Raw genomic sequence first — 7,176 nt, 5'->3', positions numbered from 1 at the left:
TTGCTTTAGTTCTTCCCATCCACCATTGGCATGTGGCCCCCGGAAGCTTAGTAAAAAGGGAACCTGGCTCCCTGGGCTAAATATGGGCCTTGCCTGGAGCAACAGAGAAACAAATCATCCCAAACGTCTTCTTGCGCACAGCATGGAAGTCTGTCCAAGACAGTTGTGGGATTGCAAAAGGCCCCTTTAAGGGCCCTTTAAGACAGACAATGGGCATTCTGGAATCAGGGGAGATTCTAGGAATGTTGACCACAGAACAACTGAAACAGCTTAAGGGACTACTACCCTCTATCAACTGAAGTTCGAGTAAGTTTTCTAATAAAGGGGGCTATTAAACATTAAACGCCAAAACTTTAGCAATTCCTGTGTGTGATGGACAATGATCTGATATAGTTTTTAACTGATACATGTGGCTTAACATATTACCAACAAATGTAGGGCCCATCGTGGGAGATGAGGTGTGGTTTGAAAGAACCTTATCTTTCAACTTCCAGCTTCTATTTTTTTAAAAAAACAAAAACAAAACAGTTGCAATTTTTATTTTATGTCTCCCATTCTGTCAGACTGCAAAGAACTGGGTGTATATGATTTTCAAAATATTCTTTGAAAGTACTTTATTAAAGTTTAACAAAGAATTAATTATTCAACAGTTTCTTTTCCCTAAAACTCCAGTTCTAAGAATCCTACGCAGTCGCAAAGATTTGTAAACTGATGTGACAAGCAAATATTTATTTCATAAATTCTGACAATCCAAGAGTTATATTTGATGTATTTCTTTACAAGGCTTCATTCCTCCTTTCAAATGGGGTTGTCACTAAATTCCTCAATTTGGTCCAGTTACAGAAAAATCCCTGCTCCATCTCGCATATTCGGTGAATTTATACAGCTCAATTATTATTATTACATTTCTAAAAAGCAAGAAGTGTGACCACAGTTCTTTTTTTAAAAATAATATTTATTAGTAGTTTCAAAGTTATAAAAGTAGGTTCAAAGTTATAAAAAGAAAAATTAAAAACAACACTGTAATACATAGAAAGAAAGAAAGAAAGAAAGAAAGAAAGAAACAATACAACAACAAAAAAGAAAAAGAAAAATGGAAAACACAAGAAAAAAGAAAACAACATAGATCCCAAATTACATATCTATAACTTCTATTTGTTTGTTTCATTGACCTCCTCACACCTCCCTTTTTGTATTCTAATTTAATTAATTATTTCAGCAAATTCTTTCCATCTTTCTCAATTTTTGTTAAAAAAATTATCTTGACAGTTTAACTTAATAATTAGCTCAGCAAATCCTTACCATCTTTCCCCATATTCTGTTATTCAAATTGCCTTAATTTATTTAACCTTATCTTACCCTAAAATACCTTAAAGCTTAAATCTTAGTTTTCAAATATACATAACTCCTGATATCATTTCCGCTAGAGTCATATAGTTTCATTCCAACATTTTCCCTAATATTCATTAATTTTTAGCCAATTCCCTAAATAAAAAGTTTCCTTTATAAATTTTCTTCCAATCTTCATCCAACGTCTCATCTTCCTGGTCTCGGATTGTGTCAGTCCTTACTGTCCAATCCATCCAGTCCATCAACCTGGAAGCCTTATGTCCGAGGCCCTTAAGTCTCTTCCATGTCCCTTCTGCATTTCTTCTTCTTCTTGTTTATACTTGCCCTTTTCCTTGTCTTTTGTTGGTCTCTTTCTTAATTCCTTTCCTTTCTCATTGAGGAGTAGTTCTCTGGGGGGTTCTAACCCAGAATTGTCTCCATCTCCCTTCATCAAACCCACCCATTCCCCAAAGTCCCACTCCCCACAGTCCTCGATAAAATCCAAAAAATATTTAAAAACATATTTCAAGGTCTCTCCAAAGTTAGGAACCTCCTCAACACCAGATTCCCCCTGGCCCATTCCAACTTCAATCTTCAATGACAGCGGCTTATGCTCCTGTAGGGCCTCGGGTCTCTCCATTTGTATTATTTGGGGTGCAACCGCATCCTCCTCCATTATCTTCTGTTCTTGCCCAGTCAGTACTGATTCATGAGTTGGTCCCTGAATAATTTCTGTATCAATGTTCCCTGTTTGTCCACAGTTATTAACCACAACAGTCAAATCCATTTTTTCATTCATCAAGTCCATCTTCTCATGCATCTGTTCCAACAGGGCACTTGTCTTGCATAAGGCAAGCACCCAATCTTCCTCCCAGCTCATCTTTAGGCAAGGTCAGAAAAGACTGTTCCCACGGTCTTAATCTCACAGCTGTTGAGTCCTCAAGTATACTGCTGCAACAATTTAACAAGCTCCCTCTAGAGGAGACAATTTCTATTTGTATCCTTTTTTTTTTTTAAGGCAAGTCCAACAAAGGAAAATTACTTTCGTTTTTCAGATATTTTCCGGATATTTTGTTTCTTTAAGATGCAAAAGGCAACATTGGAATCAGCTTGTTTCTCTTCTTTAACTATCTGTCAAAATGTTCCATTCACAGTCAATGAACCTACAATTTCTGTCTCTGACACCCCGTTCCCAGGTTAGAGACGGTGGAAACTCATCCTTCTCGCTCCCTCTCCTGCAGGGGTTAAACAAAATCCCCCCCCTTTTCTCCTGCTTCCAAGGGGGTTTCAGTAGTTCTGAATGAAGGAAATTTAGACTTTTTTGACAGCTTTCCAAGCTTTAGCTTACGAAGTTTTTGCTTTAGTCTATATACAAAAAGCGGAAGGCGGACTTCCTGTTTTGAACCTTCCCGCTTCAATGCCAAATTAAGATATTTCTTGATCCAATTTTCCGTTTCTACTCACGGGTACTTGTTTTAAATCCAATTGTCCACAGGAAAAAGTCAGCGCTCTCCGGCAATGGCTGTGCGGCTTCACTCCATGAAAGTAGCAATCAGTTCGCAGCACCGCGCCCCTCACCCCGCTTCAATCCGGCGCCCCAAAAAAGGGTTCCCGGTGAGTAGGGGGGCGCTTCTGGTGCCCTGCCGAACCCCACATTCCCAGGCTTCCTCCGCCTGGGATTTCTAGCAGGTCCCCGCCTTTGCTGCGGCGGGAAGACCCAGTTTTCACGGAGCTAGTTCCTCCGTAGCCATTCACTGATGGCGCTGACCCGGAAGTCCATTGAAGCGTGACCACAGTTCAAGGATACTCCATTCAGGCAAAAGTTCTTGAGGGCACAGAGCAGAACCAGTGAAAGATGTGATCTGGAAGGACGGCCACATTTGGCTCACAGCCTGAAGGGTCCCCATCCCTTCTCTTGGGCTCAGGCCCCTTAAATAATTATGGGCACTGTAGTTTGCTCAGGGTTTCTGGGAATTGTAACTGGGAGGCGTAAACTAGTTCCCAGAATTCTTTGAGGGAAAGAATATGCTTTGCATATGTAGAACATGGAACATGGAATATAGGACTTTGTTGGATAACGCAGATACAGTGAAACCTTGGGTGTTATGTACCATCCTCCTTACGAATGCTTTGGGTAACGAGCTCTGCTAACCTGGAAGTAGATGCTCCTTGTTGCGAACTTTGACCTGGGATGCGAGCGGAAGTCGCACGCAGGCGGTGTGGCAGCAGCGGGAAGCCCCATTAGAGAAAGCCCGCCTCAGGTTAACGGTTTTGGCTTAAGAACAGACCTTCGGAATGAATTAAGTTCGTAACCGGAGGTATCACTGTAATGAGTGTCCCAAACGCAAGACTGTCATCATTGCATGAGAGTTGAGATGTTTTAACATCCATATTGCAGCACTTCAAGAAACGCGAAGAGCAGCAGAGGGACAATTGAAGGAAGAAAAAGGAGGCTATACATTGTTCTGGAAGGGTCAACCTGAACAAGAATGTTGAATACATGAAGTAGGCTTTGCTATAAAAAATGATCTTGTGAAGCTCTTGTCAGAAATCCCTACTGGCATTAACGAGCAACTTTCAACCCTTCAATTAAAACTTGCCCAAACCCAACAGGCTACTATTTTAAGCACTTATGCACCAACACTGGATGCCAATGAAGACATTAAAGAATTTTTCTTTTCCTAGCTGGATGCCATCCTATCAGAGATGCCTGGGTGATTTTAATGCAAAGTTGGCGAGATTTCAATCTGTGGCCTGGGACTATTGCAAATGAAGGAATTGGCAACAGCAACCAGAATGGAATCTTACTTTGACTATATGTACAGCACACAACCATCTTATTACCAACACACTCTTTCGACAAAAAAATAAATTTAAAATATCACGGAGGCACCCTCAGTCGAACCACTGGCACCTCTTCGAGTATGTAATTATCTGAGCTAAAGATCGCCGTGATGTGCTCCTTACCAGAGCTATGACGAGTGCTGACAACTGCTGGATGGATCACCAACTAATATGCTCCATGATGGCTATCAAGATTATACCTCAACGCAGGCTTCAAGGAAGGAAACCAAGGCACAAAATGAACACTCAAGCGCCCCTAAGAAAAATATCTATGCCAACGCTAAGGCTGAGGTTCAAAGAAGAACCAGAGAACTAAAGAACACCTGGTGGATAAAAAAAGTTCAAGAGATCCAGCACTTAGCTGATACTCATGATGCACTGAGTTTTTTTAAAGCCACAAAGACCATCTATGGGCCAATAAATCATGGCATATGCCCTCTATGCTCAACAGACGGGTAAAGGTAAAGGTAAAGGTACCCCTGCCCGAGCGGGCCAGTCTTGACAGACTCTGGGGTTTGTGCGCCCATCTCACATCTATAGGCCGGGGGCCAGCGCTGTCCGGAGACACTTCCGGGTCACGTGGCCAGCGTGACAAAGCTGCATCTGGCGAGCCAGCGCAGCACACGGAACGCCGTTTACCTTCCCGCTGGTAAGCGGTACCTATTTATCTACTTGCACCCGGGGGTGCTTTCGAACTGCTAGGTTGGCAGGCGCTGGGACCGAGCAGCGGGAGCGCACCCCGCCGCGGGGATTCGAACCGCCGACCTTTCGATCGGCAAGCCCTAGGTGCTGAGGCTTTTACCCACAGCGCCACCCGCGTCCCCAACAGACGGGTACCACACTTCTAAAGGATAAATAAGCTTTTGCACTGTGCTGGAAAGAACATTACTACCATCTCCTTAACTGCAACTTCCCCGTAGCTGCTGAAGTCCTCTCACAAATTCCGCAAAAACAAATCAGAGATGAGCTTGCAGTCTGGGAGAGTTGTGTACAGCTATTAACCAAATGAAAAACAACAAAGTCAGCGGACCTGATGGGATACCTGCCGAAGTTTTCAAAGTGGGTGGAATTGAACTTACACAACAACTTCGCAAGCTCATTGAAAAAATCTGGGAGAGGAGATCTCAGCAGACTTTAGGGATGCCAAAATTATCAACCTTTTTAAAACAGGTGATAGAACAGATTGCAGAAACTATTGAGGCATCTCTTTATTAGCTGCAGCCTGCAAAATTCTGTCAAGGATCTTAGCAAATCGTATTCCAATTATATCTGAGGCTACCCTTCCTGAATCCTAAAATGTTTTTTGACTTTCTACGGGGACAATGGACATGATTTTCACTGCTCGACAGCTTCAAGAAAAATGCAGAGAGCAAAACCAACCCCCGTATATGGCATTTATTGACTTGACTAAGGCTTTCGACACTGTAAATTGTAATGCCCTGTAGACTGTCCTTCTGAAAATTGGCTGCCCAGATAAATTTGTGAACATCCTTGGACTCCTCCATGATAATATCACAGCAACAATTGCAGATAACAATGGCTCTCAAAGTGAACCATTCACAGTGGGGTTACGTGTCAAACTGGGATGCGTTATCACCCCAGCTCTATTCATTATTTTCACTGCCATGATCCCATATATTGTCAAAGGGAAACTCTCCACGGGGTAGAAATCTTATATCGATAATGGTGACATGATCCACATGTGGTGGACGTGTGAAAAGATTAAGACTTTTTTGGGGAAAATATACGATGAATTAAAAAAGGTGATGGGGATAACTTTTACAAAAAAAACTGGAGGCATTTCTATTAAGTATTTTAGACAAAGAGATCCCAAAAATTCAAGACAGATATTCTTGTATGCAACTGCAGCAGCTCGAATACTCATTGCCAAGGGATGGAAAGATCAGGAAGCTCCAAAAATAACAGACTGGCAAATTAAATTTGTGAAGATGGCTCAATTGACTAGCAAACTCAGAGGAAATTCAAAGCAAAAATTTACGGAAAAATGGGATGATTATAGAAGATATGTTTAAAAATACAATAATAGTTTTGACTCCATGCTAGCTTCCGAGTGACAAAGGAAGTAAAAGGAGATGGATAACAATTAAGGATTTACTATGTTTTCTGAATGTACTGGAAAATCTATATAGAAAGGTTTATTGTTTTGTGTACATTCAATTGTAAGAAAATATAAGCGAACGGACTTGACAGGAAGTCAAAATCAAAAAAAAGATTTTGTAGCATAAAAGGGGGAAAATATTTATTTTCATTATTATCACTATTTGTGTGTGTGTGTGTGTTTGTGCGGGTGTGTTTTTTGTATGGAATGTTTGGGAGAAAATAATACGGTAAATAACAAATAACAAACAAAATATTGATGTATGTAATTTTTATTTCTCAATTATATTTTGTGGTAGTATGGTTGTAATGTTTTTTGTAACATAAAATCATTCAATAAAAAATATTTTTAAAAAAGAAAGAAATCTTATATTGAACAGATGGAAAGCTCTTTGACTTGAGTAGGCTGAAAGCAAAGAGTTAAGATTACCATAACTTCCCTCGTAGAGCTGCAATATGCTGATGACAATGTAGTGTGTGCACTCTCAGAGGATGACCTCCAAACCATCCTAAATATATTCGCAGAAGCCTTGGCCTATCGCTCAACAGCCAAAAAACCAACGTGCTGCACCAACAAGCACAAAACAGCCCTTCCGCAGCGCCACAAATCCAACTCAGTGGTATAATGTTGGAAAGTGTTGATCACTTTCCCTACCTTTCCACAAGGGCCAACTTTGATGCCAAAATCCAGCACTGCCTGAGCTCAGCAAGTGCAGCTTTCTCCCAAGTGAAGTGCAGAGTGTTTGAGGACTGGGACATTTGCAGGGAAACCAAAATGCCTGTTTACAAAGCTATTGTACTACCAGCCTTACTGTATGCTTGTGAAACATGGACCACTTGTAAACACCATCTCCAACTCCTCGAAAGATTCCATCAATGGGGTCT

This window comes from Podarcis vaucheri (assembly GCF_965113315.1).
Source record: "Podarcis vaucheri genome assembly, chromosome: 15".
NCBI classification, from domain to species: Eukaryota; Metazoa; Chordata; class Lepidosauria; order Squamata; family Lacertidae; genus Podarcis; species Podarcis vaucheri.
The sequence above is the reverse complement of the archived record's forward strand: the minus strand, read 5'-3'. Positions refer to the sequence as shown.